This window comes from Diadema antillarum, unplaced genomic scaffold (genome assembly GCF_040938485.1).
Source record: "Diadema antillarum isolate AM-2024a unplaced genomic scaffold, OU_Dant_1.0 seq00000155_RagTag, whole genome shotgun sequence".
Lineage (NCBI taxonomy): Eukaryota > Metazoa > Echinodermata > Echinoidea > Diadematoida > Diadematidae > Diadema > Diadema antillarum.
This window is the reverse complement of record NW_027271227.1, coordinates 788,291-813,868: the sequence shown is the minus strand read 5'-3', so window position 1 is coordinate 813,868 and position 25,578 is coordinate 788,291. Positions and strand designations below refer to the sequence as shown.

Sequence of the window (25,578 nt, the reverse complement as noted above, 5' to 3'; positions counted from 1 at the left end):
AGTTTTTGTTTACCTGAATGGTTTTAAGAAATAATGAATGTGTCGGTAAAGATTTTGATAAATTATCACTTTCTGGCATTCATGTGTCTACATTACGGGAGATCTGCTGTGCAGCATATACCCATATTTTTTGACCGTGAATCATAAAAACCAACAAAATGTCAACAAACGCCCAATTTTACGTTAGGACTGAAAATGAGTGAAATAGGTCAACCTGTTCTATATTTGGGTTTGGGTTATATTTATTGAAAGAGCAACTTCTCTACCAAATACATTATTCTCAAGTTTGGGAGCTTTAAAACTAATAGGAAATTGTGTTCTTTTTCCAGTTTTTTGGAACATTTGTTTTTGAAGAATAATATGACAAGGTATGGTTTAGAGGCCCCAGCCTTTTCATTTCTTAAATACACTTAACATACTCTTCATTTTCAACTCTGATAACTTTTGAAACGATGATGCTATTGCTTTGAAAGTTGGTATAATAGTCAAGATTAGATTGGGCTGATACACCGTGCAAAATTTCAGCTTCATCTGACAGCCTCTTTATTGCGGTTTCTATAGAGTCTAACATGATGCTATTTTTGTTTTGTCACATTGCACAGAAGACAACCTTGTGAAAATAAGCTTTTTTTTTCTCAGTTAACACTTTTTTTCAGAGTGTATACTTTCTTTCTATTATTTAGTCCGGATAAGAAAGTCCATTTGTACTGAGTTATTCATCACTTAAAAGCAAAGTTTAAAACAAACAAGCAAACTCACAAATTATATTTGCCCAGAAGACACATTTTCGCCTGATCTTATCGGCGGTGCCGCTCCATATGAAGGTCAACTGATTATCAGAAACGGTACACAGATCATCCAGCTCTGTAGTGCTAACCTCCTTATAGCAGCCACCGTGTGCAACCAGCTTGGCTTCCCTGGAGCACGCGCTATTCACAGTTGGAAATGTAAAAGAAAACGTTGTGGTTACCGGTACGACGACGCACCTCTGGTTACACGCGTGACTTGTTCTAAGCGTAAGTTCTGCGAAAATGTTTACGTCATGTTATATCATGCCGTCTTTTAGAAACATTAGACTTCAAATACAATCAAATTCATGGGACTGCAAATTCTATCATGGAATTGTATAATCAAGCTGCAAACTCTTGCAGATTGGGAAACTGAACATTCAGATCAATCTCACCCCAATTAAAAAGCGTCTTTCAATACAATTTTATCTTCCAGTGATGCAATGACTTACCTACTGCAACGGTTATCAAATTATTTCTGAAGAAATTTCACAAGATTATTTAATCAAAAAATACAGAAGGTGTTATATATTCATGATATGAAAGTATAAACGATTTACTATAATAGTATGTGTATTATTCAGACGTATATGGAAGGAATGAGTAATGTTGATATTTTTGGCCAATAAAGCAAAAGTTTATTCGACTTTAATTTTCGGCGTCCTACGCCTTCTTCAGGAGTCTTGACAAAGCGTAGGACACCGAAAATTTGAGTCGAATAAGCTCATGCTTTATTGGACAAAAAATGTATTACCAGTTTGATTCTTTATTTCTTAATTCGTGGAGCCAATACGTGAAATTTCAACATGTTTATCTCTCTCTCTCTCTCTCTCTCTCTATATATATATATATATATATTATATATATTATATATATATATTATATATATATATATATTATTATATATATATATTATATATATATTATATATATATATTATATATATATATATTATATATATATATATATATATATATATATATATATGGGTGAGAATTTTGAACGATGTACAATTGCCAATTTTCGCACCTTATGACATTCTTTCCCTTCGCACACGCCAGGATGATCTAAGAAACCAGATTTTTTCTGTCATCTCAAAGATTGGTAAATTTCCTTTTAGAAAATGTATGGTTTGGTTGACTTTTGTCTGATATTTTTCATTTGACAAGGACTTAAAGCGTAAAAATACGGTAAAAACGCTATTTTCACAATAATTTTTGTTTTTCAAACTAATGATGTGCCTTTTTTGGTACGTGGCATCTAATATCTGACCATGTTCTGGATCTGACATATCATGGGTATGTACCACAAAATTATAAGAACTTTATGAGCACGTATAAAATTACAGAGAACAATTTAAATATCAAAGCCCTATAACAGACGAACGTCCGTGATACTTTTATTTCTATCGCTGCTGCAAATTCTACTTTGTTGTTCCAACTGTAATGTATACGAAAATTTGGTGTTCCACCAAATGAACATATCTTGCAAAAATTTTACGCCTGCTGGCTGTACACTGGACGTAACATTCTTTTATGCAAAATTATACTCAGTTTTCGTCACGGACGTGCTTCCGCTGTTTTCTAATAAAGATCGTAGCCCATTAAACGTTATTGGCGATATTGTTCTGAGACGTAATCAGCTAAGATCTAGCCACACGATAATATGTTTGTTTTGAGTTTCTGTCCATCCGTTGTCATATAGGAACCGAAATTATATTTTTAGACGAACCTCCGAGAAAAAAAAAAGAATGTCTGTGATGATTAAAACGTTTTCGAGTGGGACACCATCTTGCTTTGATGGCGAAGGTACATTTTACCTTTGGCTCTCTAGCCGAGGAGCTGCATGTCATTTTTGGAGCGGACTGAGGCTCGTCAGCAGTTTTTTGACTATGCAATTCACCGAAAACCAAGCAAATAATTAATATTTTCTCTGAAAATTCACCTCCTGATCCCCCTCTGAGCAATGCATATGTTGTAAGGGTGTCAAACTTTTTATAATTTGCATTGACAATACCTTTTCAAATTTTTGAAAGAGTTAGGAAAGCTAGGTACTCTCTGCCGATTAGTTATCCGTCCTTGAATTTGACCCTTGTAGTAAAACGAACGTTTGTGACAATTCCAGCGTACGTCCGTGACGTATGCAATCCCACCAATAGGGATAACTTGTCCCGAAAGTGTCCTGTATTCTTAAGAACTTTTGGCTCCAATAGCGACAAATAAAGTTTTACAAAGTTAACAATGAGTTTAGAGCAGTAGTTTCAGAATCTTTAAGGCGTTATGTGATCATGATGAACAAACAGTTTAAAATTTACTCAAAATTTTAGGCTTCTTTTCCCTCTAATTTTACAAAAACAACTTAACACTGAAAACAAAGTTATAGGAAAATAGAATTTTGCGTAATCTGTAATTTCTGTGCATTTAGATTTCTTTCTAATGAGGTTCTGGAGACAACTTGTACTGTTACAGGTTCTGAAAGTTGAGCTCACGGACGTTCTGTCCAAAAAAGGACATTTCTGATAATTACAAATATATCACTGCACATAAAGTTAATGTTACTTGAAAATATTACCAAATCACCGAGTCGCTCATACCCTAAAGTGAATAACATTCAGCACTCAATGTACCTGTAATAACAAAAGGAAAGCGTTTTGGTCACGGATGTTCGCTGGTAGAATAAGTCAATGGAGTACATAGTAGGAGAAAGAACAACAGTGCCACTTTTCAGTGACAGATGCTCTAAGTGTTTGTCTTTTGAATATGGTAGCTGCCGTCTCAAACAGAACACATCCAGTTTTGGTCTCCATAACGGACGTTCGCTGTAATTGTCATGATATTAATGCCTTAATTCATTTTTATTTTTCTCTACACGACGATTTTTCTCTCATTTCCTAAGTAGCCTGAACATGCTGCAACCAAACAGAAAACAAAAACAAAACAAAACAAAACAAATCCGAAAAGTGCTACGCAATTACTTTCAGGATAATAACGAAGTATAGTCTGTAATGGGCATGTGTTGAAGAAGAAACGGAAAAGTTTCAAAACGACGTGGAAGCAGTTGAATGAAAATGAGAAGAAACAGAGAAGGAATCGAGCTCCAACACAAGAGAAAAGAATTGCCAGTTCACTCCCGTTATACCAAATTCCTCTGGGGAAGTTTTTTGTTTGTTTGTTTATTTTTTTTTATTAGCTCACCTGAGCCAAAGGCTCAAGTGAGCTATTGCGATCGCCCTTCGTCCGGCGTCCGTCGTGCGTCGTGCGTCGTGCGTCGTGCGTCGTCCGTCGTCCGTCGTCCGTCGTCCGTCGTGCGTCGTGCGTAAACTTTTTACATTTTCATCTTCTTCTTGAAAACCCCAAGACCGATTTTCATCAAACTTGGCAGGTAGCATCCCTAGGGGATTAGGAACTCAATTTATTAAAATGGGCACCATGCCCCACCCAGGGGGCCCCCAGGGGGGCCCAAACCCCCCAAAATTAAGGAATCTGTAAAAATCTTCTTCTCTAGAACCAGAAGTGATAGAGCTAAGTTAATACTATGAGTTAGTACATTGATGACTGTAGTTTCAAGTTTGTTCATGGCAGAATCAGGGGTGCCCCCCTTGGGACCCAGGGGAGGGGGGTGGGGAAGGGTTCTAATGGGGCCTAAATTGTACATTTTCATCTTCTTCTTGAGAACCCCATGACCCATTTTCACCAAACTTGGCAGGTAGCATCCCTAGGGGGTTAGGAACTCAATTTGTTAAAATGGGCACCATGCCCCACCTAGGGGGCCCCCAGGGGGCCCAAACCCCCCAAAATTAAGGAATCCGCAAAAATCTTCTTCTCTAGAACCAGAAGTGATAGAGCTAAGTTAATACTATGAGTTAGTACATTGATGACTGTAGTTTCAAGTTTGTTCATGGCAGAATCAGGGGTGCCCCCCTTGGGACCCAGGGGAGGGGGTGAGGAGGGGTCCTAATGGGGCCTAAATTGTACATTTTTATCTTATTCTTGAAAACCCCATGACCCATTTTCACCAAACTTGGCAGGTAGCATCCCTAGGGGGTTAGGATCTCAATTTGTTAAAATGGGCACCATGCCCAACCCAGGGGGCCCCCAGGGGTCCCAAACCCCCCAAATGAAGGAATCTTTATAAATCTTCTCTAGAATCAGAAGTTATAGAGCTGAGATAATATTATGAGTGAGTACATTAATGACTGTAGTTTGAAGTTTGTTCATAGGAGATCCAGGGGTGCCCCTCTTGGGTGGGGGGGGGGGGGGTGGTTGGAAGGGTCCAAATGGGGGCCTGAATTGTACATTTTCATCTTCTTCCTGAAAACCTCATGATGGATTTTTGTCAAACTTGGCAGGTAGCATCCCTAGGGGGTCAGGATCTCAATTTATCAAAATGGGCACCATGCCCCACCCAGAGGGCCCCAGGGGGCCCCAATCCCCCCAAATTAAGGAATCTTTTAAAAATTGGGCCCTTATTGTACATTTTCATCTTCTACTTGAGAATGCCTGGTCAAATTTTAATTTAGATTAGTGACTGCGTGAAAGGTGAACTTGCGATACTCGGGTGAGCGCTAGACCCGCGGGTCTCTTGTTCATCGAAATGCCGTCACAAGCGAACAAAAATAATGCAGTGTACAATTATTGTCTGATGAAAACACGCAAATCCTCCGCTTATCATGACATGGTGTTTTTTTTATACTCATCAATGAAAAACAATGTTGATTTGTAATTCTTTCCAAGATTTTTATTCTAATTTCTAATTTAAGAGACAGAGAGATCGTCAATTTGTTTGTGCTTTTGTGCTTACTTTGAAAACACATGCTAAAACAGTAATGATTAAGAATAGGTTCAAGGCTGCACTTTGATACGTTCGCTCTTCCAAAGATTCGTTACTCCGAATATCCAAAGGTTTGTTATTTCGAAAATGAAAAAAAAAATCGTAGTTCATTCAGGAGGTTTCTTATTAAAAATGTTCTTATTCTGAAAGTTTGTTAGTCCGAAAATTAAATATTGAGGTTTATTATTTTTAGGTCCGTTCTTCTAAAAGTGGAATGGGCTTGATATTCGTTTAGGTGAAAACGGTTATCATGAGGTTTTGAAATTTGGAGGATTTGGTTGTCAACTTGTTTCCCCACATTTGGATAAGCGAACCTGACTTTTTATGTTCCAATAAACCTTTCGATTAACCTTCGAAGATTCCTATCATTTACCGAATAAAAAAGCTTCATGATTATACGAACTCTATCAATTTTCGGATTGACAAACTGTATAAATAACGAGCCTCCGAAATGACGCGCTACAAAATGTTTGTTATAACAAACCATATTGTATGATATCGAAATCACAAACATCCACCCAAATTATAGGGACTTAATGTGTCTTCTTATGACGAAACGTCGCAGTATCGAACCTAATATAATTTCTGACTAATATAATAACACAAATTCTCCTCGGTAACAATGTGTAACACAAGGAGCAAACGCCGAGGGATTTCTTCCTAACGTATTCGTTTGCCCTCACCAGCCAAACTTCGTATTTCTATAGCGGAGCACATTTCTTTTGTTTTTCTATGTTAATTCTTTGTCATATTTAGCTGTGACCATGTTCGTTATAAGCAAATTTGCATTTTAGACTTTAGATAACAAATTTAGGACCTGAATCTTTACTTCGTGATAACGAAATTTTGATAAATATATTCGTTCTCAAGGGTGGACTACGTCACTGAGATTACACGTACGTTTATACTTTCATTTACGAGAGATGGAAAAATTGTTTTCTTTGATTCCTCAGTATGAGAAGATGAGCAAGCTTTTAAAATTAAGAACTGGTAATATCTATTCAGGGTTTTGCAGAGGAGTTCGTTCTCGACATGAAATTGCTGTTTGTTGTGAGAAGAATGCGTTTCCAACTCAAGAGAGCTGCATTGTTCAATATTGTGTTTGTTCCGAACGTCCGTGAGCTATATGCGAACCTCCGTGATGAAAACTATGCTATGTTTGTTGGGTTATAGAGACTGCCTAGATCAGATACATCTTAAAAAAGGTATGCTATTATTTGAGAGTGAGGATTAAAGTATGGGATAGTGAAATAAGAGGTCAAAATATTGAGTTTCTGTAAAATGCGCGTAAAGTGGAGAAAGTGTTTCGCGGAAGAGCAATATTTCAACAGAAATGAGGAATTTGGTTATATAATCAGTTGTCTACCATTACGTAAAGGTTAAGAGTACAAGCTTGATATTCTGCCAACACGTACACATGTTCCTTAAGATATTTCGTTACGATTTTGAACTGAATCAGATCTTTGCAAACTATGTTAAATGGTATTCAAATGTATGTGCAATACTATTCCTCACGGACGTTCGCTGCTCTGGACAAGGTAAACTTCCGTGGTGAATAAAAACTTGTTCCTCTGGGAAAATCCTAGTATAATTGGGTTCATAATAAAGCTTGAGTTTTACTCTTTCAGGTAAGATAAATGATTTGGAGAATTTCCTACTTTTTTAATTTTGCCTTGTTTTGGTTCAATTGTACATCTTTCAAAATTTTGACCCATATACATATATATATATATATATACATATACATATGACCGTGCATCACAAAACCAACAAAAATTCGCATGCACTTATTTTGTGTGAGGATTGAAAATAAGTGAAATGGGTCAACCCAGCCAATATTGAGTTTTTCATATTTTCTGAAAGACATTTCGAGCGAGAATCATAGAGCGAAAATGTCTGCGTGGAAGCATTGTCTGAACTCTCCGCTGAATCGCCGGAACTACCTAAACGAGCAACAAAAGAAAGCAAGGTCAAACAAACGAAAGGGAAGCAGAAATCTTGGGGAAAAAAAGTGCCAAAGAAGAAATGAGTGACGTGACAAACAATATACTTGTGTTTTCTCTTTCTTTTTCTAAATGGCGAAATGTCATATTATCAGTTTGATTGCAAGGGGCGTAAGAAGTAAAGACAAAAGAAGTCAAGTTTTTCACTGGTGTAAGCAGCAGAAGACAGATATTGTATTTTTTCAAGAGAATACTGGTGCAGTGATTTTGAATCGATTGTCAGAAGTCAATGGATCCAATCATTCACGAGGAGTTTCAATTTTATTTAATGATAGACTTGATGCTCAAAATATTGTAGTAAAATATACCTTGAATGGTCAACTATTGATACTCAGAGCAAAAGTTCAAGATACTAATCTCAAGTTAATTTATGTGTATGCGCCAACGCAAAGGCAATAAAGAGAGAGTTTCTTTCATAGATTGAACTCTGAGTTACGTAAGCATCATACAAGTGATTGCGAATTGATTTTGGGAGGAGATTGGAATTGTGTTTTCAATACAAGCAGAGATGTACAAGGACCGAACAACAAATATTATAAGAGATGTTTGGAGATCAATGCATCAAGACATGAAACAATTCACCTGGCGGAATGTATCTTTGAAGAGGGCTTCTAGATTAGATTTTTTGCTGGTGACGAAAAATATTAAAAGAAAAACAATGTGTACTGATATCCGACCAGCCATTAGGGCTGAACGCAACGACATATCAATCAAACTGTGTATTGAAACAAAACATGACAGGCCCAGGTTATTAGAAAATTAATAATGATATTTTATTTGATAGACATTACCAAAATGGAATCTTCAAAATTATAGATTCATTTTCAACAAACTATTTTCCCGTGCAAATGAAATGGGAAATGTTTAAAGTTTAAGTTCGTGAATTTTCACAGAAATGTTGTAAGAAGAAAGCACTTGGAAAAAAAGACTGCAAATTGCCCCTAGAAGCGAAACAAGGTGAACTTGAAAAAATGCATTGAAGTGAATGAGTATGATGAAGAGGTATTAAGTTCTTATACTTATGTAAAAGAGAAGTTGGAGAAGATTTATCAATACGAAGCCAAGAGAGCTTGTGTACGAGCTCGCACAAGGTGGATTAAGAAAGGAGAAAAAAAGTACGAAATACCTTTTGAATTTAGAAAAGATGAGTGCAAAGAATAAAGAAATTACACATTTGAATTGTGACAAGGATAATCGTATTGTTGAAGGAAATGAAAAGATACTGAAAGAGAGTGTTGATATTTATTCCAAATTATACCAAAAGAAAAAAGAAAGAAAAGAAACACAAACTAGAAAAAATTAGATAATTTCTATATGAAGTGGTAGAATAAACCAATTAGATATTTGGGACATTATATTAATTCCAATAATGATGCAGCTTTGGAGTTAGATTGGGAGCAAAAATGATTCAAGTAAAAAAAAAAATCTTGACAGTTTAACAAAGGGAAGTTTCACAATCTTTGGAAGAGTTATTGTTCTAAAAAGTTTGGCTTTTAGTCAAGTTATTCATTTGATAATGGTAAATTCAATACCGCTTAACTTTTTGAAGATTTTGGAAAATATGATGTTCAAGTTTATATGTGACCCTGCACCTCTAAACAAACAAAAAGTCGCCAGACATGAATTTTTAGTTAAGACCATATTCTGAAAGAGCAGACTTTAACCTTTAAAATGATGTATAACTCAAATCAAATGAACTCTCCTAACCTATCTAAATATTGGAAAGAAAGCACAAACTCAGGAAAAGTGTGAACTGAGAAAAGAGGCTCCGAAGTACAGTGTCTATTCAAGCGCTTAAAGGGGAAGGCTAGTAACTGATCAGTGGGAATCAGTGGAAATCCTCGGAGATGATTGTTCCAATCCTTATGGGATTCATTCAAGAGTTCATTGTATATCTATTGTTGTGTGAAAATGATTTGCTTCAGAACGGTCTCATATTCAAGTAATGTGCAGATTAATGCTCCGTCACTGACCAGGGACGCTAACCTGGAAGCATTAAACTGCACATTACTTGAATATGAGACCATTCTGAAGCAAATCATTTTCACACAACAATATATATACAATGAACTCTTGAATGAATCCCATAAGGATTGGAACAATCATCTCCCAGCATTTCCACTGATTCCCACCGATCAGTTACTAGCCTTCCCCTTTTAATACCAAACCGTGCTGGCTGTGCGATGAATGGGACAAAAAACAGCTGAAGTAAACCACCAGAGTAACAACAATGAAGGGATTATCAGATTAAACTGAAATTAAACATGCCTCATTAGCACATTCTGTCCATAATTAATGCCAACTTCCAAAGCAGTATATAGCACTATCCTTTCAAAAGTTAATAGAGTTGAAAATGAAGAGTGTGGACAAGGTTTTTCAGAAATGAAAAAGGGATTCTAAAGACACACCTAATCACACTATTCTACCAAAAAATGTTCGAGATAAACTGCTACAAAAACACACTTTCCTGCCCGTTTTATGATACCAAAATCCAGCATAATGTAAAAGAAGATCCGCTCTTTCAGAAGATATGAAAAAAGTCAAGTTCGGCTAGATTGACCCATTTCACTTATTTTCAGTCCTCACGCAAAATCAGTGTGTGCGACTTTATGTTCGTTTTGAGGTGCACGGTCACATATGGAAAAGAAAAAATGAAAGAAATATAGCGAAGCATCTTTACAGAGGATTTCAGTAAAATTGGAATAAAGATGATGGATATTAAAAAACAATTGTTAAGTTTTCGGTTGAAATGGCTGGGTCGTTTTCTCAATGACTCAAGAGATATATGGAAAATAATGTGCTCTTGTTAGTTTGATTTACTAGGGGTATTGTTTTGCTGCTGAATTGTAACTATAACACGAGTACTATTAATGATATTGATAAAAAAAAAATTCCTTAGTCTTATAAAGAAATTTTACAGGCATGGGAACAAATACAGTATTGTACCACAGTGAAAGATATCAACAGTGGAAACAATAACGGGTCAGCCGATGTTTTATACAGATTGTTTGGCATAGAACAAACTCATATTGTTTGATAAGCATTCGCTGTTTTATAAAGATTGGTATGAAAGTGGCATACTTTATTTTGGAGATTTTGTAACAATAAATGATTTCCAGTCTCTAGAATACATTTTGTCAGAAATTAATTTCAAAAGAAAAAAATGTACGGCATTTTTTGATTATGCAACATTTAAAAAAGCAATACCATTAGTATGGATTATAAAATGGGTTCAAGAACGTAGCCAATAGGAAGCGCTGAAATGAGTCACGTGGGCTTTGATTACTTTTAGTACCATTGCACTGCAGTACCAGTGCGCACTCAATCAGTTGTTACAATCAGTTGCGTCGCGCGCTACTATACGCGCTGTCAATCCTGTAAACAATGTCTAGTTCGCCACGGCCTTTGATCTTGTGTGCATAACATATTATGTGGCGTACGTATACAGTACTCTTATACGTACAGTATGGTAGGTGTTCAACCCACCGACCGGGTCCATAACGACCGACCGCGCATTATAATGGCAATGCGCGTAGAGACAGAAAATGTACGCATGGGACTACGCGCAACGGTGTTCGATTCTTCACTGGGCTACGCTACCGAGTAAAATGTGGCGAAAACAAATAAGTATTCCCTCTAAATTACCGAACTTTAGCAAAATCGAATAAGATTTATCGTGTAACTACATATAACTAGGCCTACCTTTGCTGACTCCTTGTTAGATGTAGAGTATCCTTCCGTAATAAATTTGACGATTTTGACCGCAAAATTGTCACCGCCGCTTGTACGATCGTGCACACACGTTACACATACACATGACAAACATTTTGTCGCCCGCTACGACCGTACGAGTTGATGCAGAAACGAGAAATGAATGTGAAAAAAAAAAACAAACCGACTCATCTAATTTATTTCAATTACGATGAAAAGTTTCCTAACAAAAATCAAGTCAAATTCATCAAAACAGTCCTTCAAAAGTAATATCGAAGGATTCAAAATATATTCAAATATTATTGGGGAAAAAATGACGGCTAGAAAAAAACAGCGGCCTGTCGAAAAAACGCATTTAAGTGCCCTTTATACATAGTGTCAGGGTGGTCGGTAGAAATGAGCAGGGCAACTGAGTGCGGAAAAAATGACACCCCACGCGTTCGAAGCCGCCATCTAAGAGCGTACCTCAGATCGCATTTTCAGTGCGCGCTTGTGAATCCGGAGTATTTTCTCCACACGTGAGTAAAATTTCAGGCAAATTGTGAGATTTTTCACGTTTCTATTGATAGAAAAACGTTAGGTGTCCGGTAATATGAACACCCAACCATACTTACATGTGCGGGATTTCCGAGTGCGACGTGCTTGACTCGACTCTCTCGAGCGAGTGCTATATGTAGCTGACTGGTATTGACCCACAAAGGTACGTGAAAAATGTTGTTAGTTTTCGACCCATTTTATAAAACAAATGATGCACAGGATTATTTCGTGGCGTTAGTGGAGATGCAGCTCACTCTCGGCTATTTACAATGTAGTGCAACATGCACTCGGCTTCGCCTCGTGCATGTTTCACAATTGTAAATACCCTCGAGTGCGCTACGCCTCCACTAACGCACTCTATCCTGTGCATCATTTGTATATTAACATGATAAGTAAGGAAATGTTAGATACTTATATCAGAAAGGAAAATGTACTGTATACCAAAAGTTTCATTTCCAAGCTGACTGGGCCAGTGTATTCATATATAATTTAGAATACATAAAAGAAAACAAATTATGAGAATTTCATTTGAAATTGTTATATAATTTATTGCCAGTGATAAGTAATCTAATCAAATGGAGTTTAAGTTATAATGATTTGTGCCTGAACTGCAACGTAAGAGCGGACATCGTCACTAAATGCAAACTTAATGATTTTTTTTTTCTATACGTAAGGAGTTTGTTACAAGATGTATACCATGCATCAGTAACAAATATCAACGTTTCACATTTGTCGAAAATACAGTGCAAGAATCAGTATAGTTTGGTTTTGACAATAGCATTTTGGAGTATTTATACGCTTATTTTCAAACGGAATGAAACCAGTAATGATAAAAGAAGCTGTTCTTTACAGCATGTGTTTAACTATTTATGTGCCAACTTCGCATATTCTGCTCAAGAAACAAAGCCGCCAAGACCGATCGATAAACCGCTAATTACTGCTAATCCCGCGGCACAATGAAAGCGTTTCTCGTGCTTTTGTTCCTCTCATATACGGCTTGCATTCTATGTGGTGATCGACTATCAAGCGATGTTTCCAACTAGATTTGCTTGTACATTCTAAGTTTTTGTCACGGTTTTATGTGCAAAAGTCATGCCTTTACAGTAATGTCGCATTTGGTCATTCAAAAGAAAAATGGAAAATAGGGCCGTCATACAATCTATATCGAAACAAAGCTTGGCATTCCTCTTTAACTTTGCCTACTATTATGACCATCTTAACAGAAATTTGTAGAAGTTATACAAATTAGAAAAACATAATTCTTTCTCGAAGCATGACTACGTTCATGTCTCAGAATAACGTGGCACACAGGGGGTTTCCACCATGGCACATATTGTAAAGAGTTAAGAGAGGAATTAGAACGAGAATAGAAATACAATGTTATATGAAACATAGACGAACACTAAGGAAAAATGAACAAGTATTACCAAGCGAATTGTTGAACCTCTAACGCACGATTGTGGTTGTATCACTTTCATGTGACATCGTTATGATTATGTTATTTTAATTACGTATTTTGAATGGAGTCCTGAATAAATCCTCAAACGAGGCAAAAGAAAAAAAATGCTACATTATTGTAAAGTTTGGGATCATAAAATGAACATGAAATTGTGTTTTTCGCAGTTTTTCTGAAAAACATAATGGTAGAATAGTGTGATTAGGTGTGTCTTATAGAGTCTCCTTTTCATTTCTTCAACAAAAAAAAAACCTTGTCTATACTCTTCACTTTCAAGTCTAATAACTTTGGAGAGGATAATGCTACTGCTTTGAAAGTTGGCATTAATCCTAATCTCTTCATTGTTGTTGCTCCCTTGATTTACATCCTGTCTTTTGTTCCATGCACAGCACAGCTAGCACGGTTTGGTAAAGATTAGGGGCATGACTAGACCATGTACTTCAGAGCCTCTTTTCTCAATATACACTTGTCAAGAGTGTGTGACCTCTTTCCAATATTTAGATAAGTGCGGAGAGTCAATTTGAATTGCGTTATACATCATTTTAAAGCTTAAAGTCTTGGCCTACTCTTTCAGAATCTGCTCTTAATTAAAAATCCATGTCTAGCAACTTTGTGTTGTTTTGTGATGCAGGGTCACATATCATAATATATATATATATATATATATATATATATATATATATATATATATATATATAATATATATATATAATATCTAGTTGCTCGAAGTTCCACTGATAAGTATGCCTGATATGTCTTCGTCACATTCATTGCAGACACCTGTCGATTACAAGACTGCACATCCCAAGCCACCAGCCAGTGCAATGTACTCTGGAGAAATTTTAACATCTATTGTCAAAGTAAGTTTCTTTCGACAGTTGCATTATAACAATATCCTGCTCAAAATGCGTATCAGAACAATAATGTTTGTAGTTTAGGTTTGCGCTGTTTTTCGTGACTTTTAAGTCTTCATGATTATGTTTACGTATAATCATCATACATACCAAAGATATGCTTGGACACAGTGGAAGATTTAAACGAAAATTACCCATAAGTTCCAAATTATTAGCGTTACTTGCTACAACACATGTTGTTTTCATAAGTAAATCCAACGCTTAAATCAGAGAAGGCTAGTGCTCTGAAAGGTTATATTGGCTTATGATTCCACAAAATTAGGGGGGGGGGGGACTGTGGCAATTGAATAAAACTCCTGACTCCCTATCAGGAGACTAGAATTCGAATCCAGCCCAGTGCTTACGTCTTTGAACAAGATGTTTTACCTATCATGTCCCTCTCGACCCAGGTGTATTAATGGGTACCTAGCAACGCTGGGATGATAATGGTAGGGCCTTCTGATAGAACAGTGTCAACACCAAATAGGCTACCCTGGATAAAGAAGAACGTATTGTCATCATTGTTATCATTACCATTATTATTATTTTTTGTTTGTTTATCATTGAATATTAACCGTGAAAATCTTAATAGCTGCCAATGAATACATTCAATAGTGGGTCTTTATATCATGCCGAAAACCGGTGAAGTATCTAAGGATGATTCCGATAATGATGGTATTCTTCTTCCTGCAGAACCTGGCTACCTGGGTTGTTTTGATATGAGCAACGAACTTCCAGATGGGGAACCAGTCGACACTGTGTCAGCCTGTATATCTCACTGTGAAGCAAGGAGAAATGAGACTTCTCTTCTATCCATACACACCAGGCAGAACACATGTCACTGCGTTAAGGAATCTGACATCGATCTCAGAAACTATTATCAATTTTGTCGGCCTGGTCTCGATGGAAACGAAGGACTTGGATCGATCTCAGACTGTGAGGACTGCTCAAAGTCTGCCGTGTACAATGGTAAATGCAAATGTTAACATATCTTGAACGTAATTCCACTTTGGCGGTCAATTTGTGTCCTTATTCTAAGGATATGTATGCAAAAATAACATAAATATATTCATTTCGGGAAAAATAAAGGGGTTTTCAATTATTTCACCAGCTAACATTTCTTTAAGGATTTGAACGCGGAAGAGCTGTGGAATCTCACGGTGGGAATAAGTTTCTGACCTACATGTATATTCACTACATTCATTGACATAAAGACCCGTACATTTTCCCCCTATACCATAAGAAATAAACTCACTCTTGTGAGCGAATAACTGGAAATCGGTAAGTTGTCTCTGTACTCTATTACATGATAAACAACGCATCTTATCATTTATACTAAACGCAATTGAAAATGTGTTATACACGATTTCATTTCACCGTTTTACTCTACACATCTTACAAGAATCAAATTTTCCCAGAAAATGCCATTTTGATTCAGAAAGAAATATTGAAAAGCATATTTGGTTGCAATTTCAGAAGTCACCTTTTGTTTAGAAAGTAGGCCTAATGCTTGAACTTGATGACTGTATTTTCTTACTTTTGCACTTCTATTGTATACACTGATGAGGAATGATGTACAACATAATTATCACTATTTAGCGACGTATTTCAGATTCACATTTCCAAATACTAAAAACTGTCTTGAATTCCGTTTTCCCTAGGCTTACTTCAACATTGGTGACCCGCTACAACAAAATGGTCCTAAAGTCGGGTGAGGCCGATTATTTGAAAATTGCATGACACAATTCCCTAATCTTTCTGCTTTAAATTGATGTATAACGCATCTTATAAAAATAATCGGCTGTGGAGATATCGATGTTTAAAAGAGAGCATGTCGAGACGTCTGGGAAATCACTGTTTCGAGAAAAGCGCCCTAAAAGATCTCCTTGCGACGGAATCACAATCAAGGGACACGCGAGTCAGTATTCACCTCCGGACAATAGAAGGTAAGCCCTAGCAACCCCCCGAAATGCTCATTCAAACACAGCGTCGGCGGTCTCCTCACCGACCAATCAGTGACCAGGATGCCAGGAGAAGCGGCTGGGCATAGCGCATCCTGCCAGCACGCACTAGTCGACTAGGCAGTGTGCGAGCTTCACGCTTCGGTTAGCGGTAAGCAGCAAACTGACCAATGAGATCACTCTGGTCGTTGTTAGGGACGGAGCCTATCTGTGGCGCTCAATCCAAATGTTCGAACCCGTTTCTGCTACGTTGAAACGCCAAAAAACATGGCCCAGAAAAACGCAGTTTTTTGGTCTTTCCTTTCATCATTTTGCTTCAAAATTTTGGAAAATTCAGAAAATTGTAAGTTTTGACCAATTTTGATGCTCTGACTTCAAACTCGATTTTCACGGCTTTGACCGTGCGCGACTTTAGGACCATTTTGTTGTAGCGGGTCACATTGGTTCCATACATCATGGATATCATCTGAATTATGTAGTATATTCTCAACGTGTTTTCTATACCATGCCATTGTAGTTCTTGTTATATTCCAAACTTGCATATGTTCAGTTTTTGTTTTCATGAAATTATTAGTTAAATGAAAAATAAATCAAAACTTGCAGTTTCAGTAGGTCTGTGTGGAAAACCTGATGACGTCACTAATGGGATATGGCGTGGAAATGACACAAGGTACGGGTCAAACATCACAGTGGATTGTGACACGGGCTATGAACTGGAAGACAATACGACTTCAACTCTACAGTGTCTTGAGGGAGAGGGATCGGTGTATGTACCCGTTTGGAATGGAACAGCACCAGTCTGTCAACCAGTACCAGTTCCTACTTACATGCGCTCACCTTTCTGTAAGTATCACCAAGTTTATGTTTATCCATGATTAACCAAAATAATGTCAGTTCACGGAACTACAAATAGTTCAAAGAGAAAGCATTATAGGCAGAAGGCACTCTCAGATAATTCAACTGAATTGAAGAAAAGAAAATTATGTCTTTACCCGTGTGACATGGTACAGCACGAGTAGGCAACCCACTCTAAAGAAGGAGATATGCAGTCAGATAAGATCATTGTGATAACGTTATAATATGGTGGAATATATTGAATAAGTTAATGATGAAAGTCAATCTACTGCCCAAATGATACAGCTCTCAAAAATGAGCCATGCAAATACCAGATTCATCTATGGGATTGTTCTCGCTGAGCTATATTTAAACTTCAGACATCTTTAACATCCGTAAGTTTTCTTTTATCTATCGCAATTAGATAATCTATTGATTTCGATTTTTTCCTCAGCTCGGCAAAACACAACTCAGCTGCTATCAGCACAGGAAGATATACCGTTGACCACATCTAGTCTTTTCACTGAAGGTATTGGTATGGTGGTCAACCAATAAAATCATGTATCAATGTATGTTATATTGTATCTCGTATTTACTTATGATTCGAAGGTATGTATAGTGTTACTTGTCTTGGTATCATGTCTAGTTTTGTTTGTTATGTTTGTGTTTGAAATGTGCAGAAATGAACAAATAAGTAAACTGAACACTCATTTCAGGGACGGTTCAGTTAATTTCAATTTTACTTTTTCTTTCCATAAATATCTACAAAGAGTTACATCCATATTTACTTCATGGACGATTTAAATCAGAGACAGGATTAAAGGAAACAAGACGTATATCATGTTGCAAACACTGTCAAAAAATTTAAAGTGAACGAAATTTGAGATTTTATCACATGGCAGATTAGAAGTGATTGCTGAATGAAATAAGATGTTTGTCGTTTAACGGTCAACGTATTTTTTTTGTAGATATGTTGCATGCAATAAAAACAATTTGCAGTTCAGCCGACAGCCATGATACGAATAAAAAACAACATCACCAAATATATATAAGGGTAAAGTTGGTGCCACAGTCATTGAAATAACTACGAAGTGTAATTAAATGTAACATTTTGCTTTTCTGCCATTGTCCCTAGACTTGATGCAAACTGGCTTATCGCTCGATGGACTGCATGTCACAATGACAGTTGTCTCTGCTTCGACATCTTTGGTATTACTATTAGTGTGTCTTCGATGGAAATGTGCCACTTGCTTACGTCATTGTCAATCAGGAAGGAGTAATAAAGTGAGAATTTTTTTCTCTTTTTATTTTTTATGCAACCATAAAACAAACAAAACACACAATATAAACAATGTACAAATGTCCAGCCTATAGCAGTAAAAAGGGTTCAGTAAACAAGTCACATTAAACTATCTGCCATAATGGAATAACACAAGAAGATGGATGTCTATGAGATATATGAAAATAGAGGATCAACCATTACAAAAGCATGGACCACTTCCTCAAATGACGTTGCAATTTACCTTATAAAGTGAGAAATTTGATGAATTTGATTTGATTTATTTACAATATGCATATTATAATTATAAACATTGTATACAAAGGCATGGATATATATATATATATATATATATATATATATATGTGTGTGTGTGTGTGTGTGTGTGTGTGTGTGTGTGTAGGCCTGCATCATAGGACATATAAATATAATATAAATATAATATGTCGTATGCGCCGAGGTAAAGTGAAACATGCTTATCATGGGCAATTACATTTCCCCCATAAATGTACCCAAAACGAAGTTAATAATTATGTGACCGTGCATCGCAAAACGAACAAAAAAGTCGCACCCCTTGATTTTACGTGAGGACTCAAAAAAAGGTGAAAGGGGTCAACCAACACCGTGACCAAGTCAACATTAAGTTTTTCATAATTTCTGAAAGAGCTACCATTCTTCTACGTTATTCTTAAGTTTGGGATCATAAAATGAATGGGGAAGTGCATTTTCAGCAGTTTTTCTACAACCTTTTTTGTTGAGCAGTGAGATCAGATATGTCTCAGAGGCCCCTCCTCATTTATTGATAACCCTTTGCACACTCTTCACTTTCATGTCTGATAAGTTTTTAAGAGAAGATGCCACTGCTTTGAAATTTGGTATTAATCGTGGACTGAATGTGTTTATATAGCATACTCAATTTCAACTTAATCTAATAATCCCTTCATTGTTGTTGCCCCAGTGGTTCACATCCTGTTTTTGTCCCATTCATCGCACAGCTATCACAGTTTGGTAAAGATTAAACACTTAAATAGACAGATAGACCCTGTTATTCAGAGCCTCTTTTGTCAGTTCACACCTTTCCAGAGTGTGTGCTTTCTTTCCAATATTTAGATTTTTAGTTAGGAGCGTCAGTTGCAATTGAGTTATACATCATTTTAAAGCTTAGAATCTGCTCTTAGAATCTGCTCTTTCAGAATCTGCCCTTAACAAAAAGCCATGTCTTTTTGTTGGTTTTGTAATGCAAGGTCACATATTATCTACACAGTGCTTCTTCAAGCTTAACCATCTCACACACCTCCTCGTACCAACATGACCAAAGAAGTATAATATCATACTAAAATATTAACCTAGCTGACACATCATAAATCAATGCAATTCAAGTAGACAGAAAAGTGCCCAATTCGATTTCACATGAACAGCTCATCCAAAATGACGAAGAGTAACATTTCATGTATTCTTGCCCTATTCACATATTCATATTATCATTAGGCTAACAGTAATGGTACACGTGCGCAAGCTTCACGTCAGTGCGGAATTCCTCTCCAGAGCATTGGCCACAAGCAAGATCCTGTCGACAATGAGAGCAGCGATGAAGTTGCTTACTCTACTGTGCCAGATCTGAAAAGAGCGTGTGACCCTACCATACCGACAGATCAAACAGGTCAGACCCAGTTTTCCCCGCCAAACGACCGCCAGCTTGGTGCTCAGGTCTTGTCAGAGCCAGCTTATGAGAACGTGCGACATCCTTCGAAGAGTAGGAGCCACCTCCGCGATGCGTCGGTGGAGCGGGGAGACGCAGGCCCGACAACAGCCGCCGGTGAGGTAGACGAATTCGGATATCTGATACTAAATCGCGCAGTGGCTGAAAAACATGTTGTACAGCATGAAACTCGTTTGTCTGGATCTGAAATGTACGTTGCAATGACAAGCGAAGGTCTATATTGTGAAATGAAATAATTGTGAGTGCGACCTTTCAGGACAATGGACGCCAAGCATGCCAAGGAGTGTACAAGAATACAATTGCAGATTCATACGACAGAGTATCAAGGACAACGTTTAGCAGGATCGTACATACTGTAATTATGAATGTCATTCAACTCGAATCATCTGGCAAGAAAGTTGTGCACATTAAGCGAACATCGACAAGGAGTTTGTGACATATTTTGACCTCTCTTTCTTTTTTCTGAATTGTTAAAGATTGATAGAAAACAACAAGAAAGAACAATTGACGATTTGTTGTATATTGCCGTTTTACACAGCCAGTCACTGTGATAGAAGAGTATTAGATAACAAAATGCACAGATGTAACCAGACAACCGCATTTCAAGGGCTAGATGGTATTAGTTTGATTCCATAGAATTAGATTTTATGAATGAGTTGACATTTAATAATTTGGGGATATTGGTAATACAAAGCGACTATCCTCCTATAAACGTGCAAGTGTTCAGTACTTCAAAAGGAAATAGCAGGCACACTTTTAGAATAGTACAAATTCATTGCCAAGATAGACAATAATGTCGAAGATGATTGTCATGTCAGGGCTTTGTATGGAAAAAATATCTCGGCATTGCACTACACGTATTACCAAAAAAAAAAAAATATCACGGATTATGCAATTCGGAAGAAATATAAACTTATGTAAACTATATCAACAGCCGTATGCTGGTGTCAAAATGAACAGTTTCAGCTACTTTTGATTATTGCCTTTTAAATGACAGGAACATCAACTAGTCATGATCAGTGGGCCGGAAATTTAGAATTCACTGAATTTTCTGGAATAACTGTTAATAGAGGTTGTTATATCTATAACATAACATCATTAATTGTTCGGAAGTCCTTCAGATAGCAACTTGGTGTTATGACATTTATGATAACTAATACATGTAATAAATGTCCTAAATTTATCTCAACCTGATTTTTTTTTTTGGGATTATTTTATTTATCTATTTTTATTTATAATGCACTCCATGCTCTCCAATTCAAAAGTGGTGTAAGATATACAACAGTATTGGGTCATGGAAAATCGTATACTTTACGTCTTGTATTGCCATTCATGATCTACGGTAGAGTATCCATATAAAATTGAATTGTTTTCACTTTAAGTCCACTTTCCTTTCAAAACCTAGTGTGGACACAAATTGTAATTAATCATGTACTGCAACCATAAATGTGCATGTCGGCACATGTAGTTGTATATGTGTAGGGGGGGGGGATGCAGGAGTTTAATGATATCCAAGATTGTACAGTTAGATTTGATATTGATCTCTACAGTATACTGTGTGTGTTTTTTTGCCTTTGAAAAGCAAAACCATGATTACACAAACACAGACGCACACACACATTCATATACCATATACACGCTGAACGCCCATGTACATACGATCTGTACATGCATTACTATGATATGAAGTGGGTGTTTACCTCTAAACTCTGAACAATTGAATGTTAATCTACTTTCATTGTGTACTACGTTAAGTTTAGAAAATCTCAATGACTCGGTGAAGACTGTAACAAAATCAGGCAGGGAACAAGGAAGTGAAAGCTTTTATAATAACAATGTCTAAAGAGTTTGTTCGCAAAAACCGATAAGTCCATCTTTGAAGATTTTCAAGTATGATCTCTGTCATAAAGTACAAAATAATGCCTTTTAAATGATATATTGGTCACTACATATAAAGTTAAGATTTTGAAGTTATGCGTAAAAGAAGCAAAACTTGTCTTATTATTCTCCTTATTTTTCTTGACCTCTAATCGCAAATATCTCCATTTGGCAAATATGGACTTATCGGTTTTTGCGAACAATCTCTTCAATTGTTCTCATGAGAGGGTTAAAATCGGAAAATTTGATGATTTGGGGACGATTCTCCACGGTGAGGCCTGTGTAAGGAATTTCATGCTTCCCCGTTCCTTTGTGTAGTTTATTGCACTTTATAACATACATTCATGTATTCTTGTCAAATAACTGTTGAGAATGATCGTAAAACATATAAAGATAAAATGAATAAATAATATGAAAAGAGGATATAGACAGATATTGAAAAGAAAAGAGATGGACACGATTGACTGCGGAATCGCTGAAGCTAAATCTAACAAAAATTTAATCATACAATTTGGGTATTAGGTTACCCTCTTTATTCAAAGAAGGTATCAGTACATTTAAGATATCCATAAATTCAGGCACCGAAAATATTCGGTGTCTGTATTTGAATGCGCATTCAAATACAGACAACGAATATTTGCGGTGCCTTATATACAATGCGTTCAATGTATCGGGGTAGGTTGATGTGGGGCTACTTTCTTGATTCATATGTTATCATTTCTATGACATGAACGTGTGAACTACTTAATGAAGAATGTCCAAGAGCTTGATCATGACAAGGGAGTCTAATGATAATGCGATATGATACCTTGGTTCAAGTTCAAGCTCAAGTTCAAGTTCAAGTTCAAATTGTATTCGTTTTTCCACAATAAAATGATATATAAACGTAAATCTCACTTTCTTGAGTGACAGAAAAAATGCATGTAAATTTGTATAGAGAAAACAACAACAATAGAAAAAACTGACAGTGGTGACACATGTATGTACCTCGAATAGATTATATTAATAGCTGTATGCCTTGAGAGGGCCTTGTGAATTTTCTTACCACTCCAGCCGTGTCAGGCAACGCTTTACAGAGCTATCAGAGATGGGCATAGTTGGTGAAATATTTTGTCCAAGAATGATTACATCGGGCACAACTCGAATGCAGCATCTTCCTGAACCTTATCATTTATACACTACTTGAACTAAAGAGCTAAATAAATTTTACTCGATACATGTCCGCTCTAGATAACTTTTTTCTTGAATTTAGTTTCAATAACCATGATAACTGTCACGAAAAAATGAATAATTTATAGATGAATCAAAACTTATCGACACCATCATAGATCACTTCATAAACCTTATCATACTACTTGAACTAGAGAACCAAATCAATTTTATTCGATACATGTCCTCTCTAAATAACTTTTTTCGTGAATTTAGTTTCAATAACCAAAGTAACTGTCACGAAAAAAAGAAGAATGATTTATAGATGAATCAAAACTTTGGCCGGAAATGAAATAAGAATGAAATGAAATGAAATGAAACACACACGCACACACACATTCATATACACGCTGAACGCCCATGTACATACGATCTGCACATGATTATACTATGATATGAAGTGGGTGTTTACTTCGAAACTCTGACAATGTCTGAACAATTGAATATTAATCTACTTTCATTGTGCACTACGGTAAGTTTAGAAAATCTCAATGACTCGGTGAAGACTGTAACAAAATCAGGCAGGGAACAAGGAAGTGAAAGCTTTCATAATAACAGTTGTTCTCATGAGAGGGTTAAGATCGAAATGTGTGATAAATCGGGGACGATTCTCCACGGTAAGGCTTGTGTAAGAAATTTCATGCTTCCCCGTTTCTTTGTGTAGTTTATTGCACTGTGTAACATACATTCATGTATTGTTGTCAAATAACTTTTGAGAATGATCGTAAAACATAGATTATAAAGATAAAATGAATAAATAATATGAAAAAAGGATATAGACAGGTATTGAAAAGAAAAGAGATGGAAACTATTGACTGCGGAATCGATGAAGCTAAATCCAACAAAAAATGTAACCATACAATTTGGGTATAAGGTTGCCCTCTTTATTCAGAGAAGGTATCAATACATTTAACATATCCATACATTTTAATGTAATATGAATACAGGCACCGGTGTTTGTATTTGAATGCGCCGTATGTACTATGCAATCAATGTATTGAGGTAGGTTGATATGGGACTACTTTCTTGATTCCTGTGTTTTGATTTGTATAACATGAACGTGTGAACTACTTGATGAAGAATATCCAAGAGCTAGCTCATGACAAGGGAGTCTAATGATAATGCGATATGTTATCTTGGTGATACATGTATGTACGTACCTCGAATAGCCTCTTTTTATAGCTGTATAGCTTTAGAGGGCCTTGTAAATTTTCTTACCACTTCAGTAGCGTCGGGCAACACTTTACACAACTATCAGAGAAGGGCACAGTTGGTGAAATATTTTGTCCAAGAATGATTACATCGGGAGGACTCGAATGCAGCTTCTTCATGAGCCTTATCTTTATACATTACTTGAACTAAAGAACCAAATCAATGTTATTCGATACATGTCCGCTCTAAATAACTTTTTTCCTTGAATCTAGGTTCAATAAAAATAACCATCACGAAACAATGAATGATTTATATATGAATCAAAACTTGTCATTGACACCCTTATAGATCACTTCATAAACCTCATCATTTATACACTACTTGATCTAAAGAACCACATCAATATTATTCGATACATGTCCGCTCTAAATAACTTTTTTCTTGAATTTAGTTTCAATAACCATGATAACTGTCACGAAAAAATGATTTCTAGATGAAGCAAAACTTGTCATTGACACGTTTATAGATCACTTCATAAACCTTATCATTTATACATTACTTGAACTAAAGAACCAAATCAATTTTATTCGATACATGTCCGCTCTAGATAACTTTTTCTTGACTTTAGTTTCAATAACTCTCACAAAAATGAATGATTTATAGATCCGGCTAATGTTACCTTATTCATTCACGTTAGTACTCGATGTCTGTATTTCAACCAGTTACTCTCTTTATTAAACAAATTGTAGATTAATTTTCACGTTACTATGTTGTTCATCTGATTCCATGTATACATCATAATATCGTGAACGTGTGAACTATTTGCAGAATATCCAATTATACACTTGGATCTAATTTCTGAAAAAGTGTTCAACCCCAACCCCATCCCGGTAGGGACTTTAAACAAAGTCTACATGATATGCTTTTTTCAAGCACTTAAAAGGGGTCTTTTGAGGGTGATTTAAATGTAGCGACTTTTGATAAATTTTGGCGAGCGAGCGCAGCGAGCGAGCCGAAATTTTTTTTTTTTATTTCAGCTTATAAAACATGGAATTCTTGCCATTTTTTGCTAATCAAATCTTACAATTCTAATCAAGATATAGTGACGGCCTTATAGATAACGATTTATACCAACAAACTGAGGACTTTAAAAAAATACTCTAAATTAGTGCGCGCGAGTGAGCCGAAATTTGAATATTTCTGCGTCATCATCACGTTTTGTTCTTATCTCTCTTTATATATATATTGGCGAGCGAGCGCAGCGAGCGAGCCGAAAATTTTTGTATTTCAACATACAAAACATGGAATTCTTGTCATTTTTTGCTTA

General features: G+C 36.3%; 1 long non-coding RNA gene across 1 annotated transcript; it reads left to right on the top strand.

The window, feature by feature from the left end:
• Positions 1–16,980: 16,980 nt before the first annotated feature.
• LOC139727818 (uncharacterized) lies at positions 16,981–19,880 on the top strand. Its single transcript, XR_011710770.1, has 4 exons — positions 16,981–17,022; positions 17,468–17,542; positions 18,149–18,297; positions 19,781–19,880. It is a non-coding gene; the product is annotated as an uncharacterized lncRNA (long non-coding RNA).
• Positions 19,881–25,578: the final 5,698 nt, after the last annotated feature.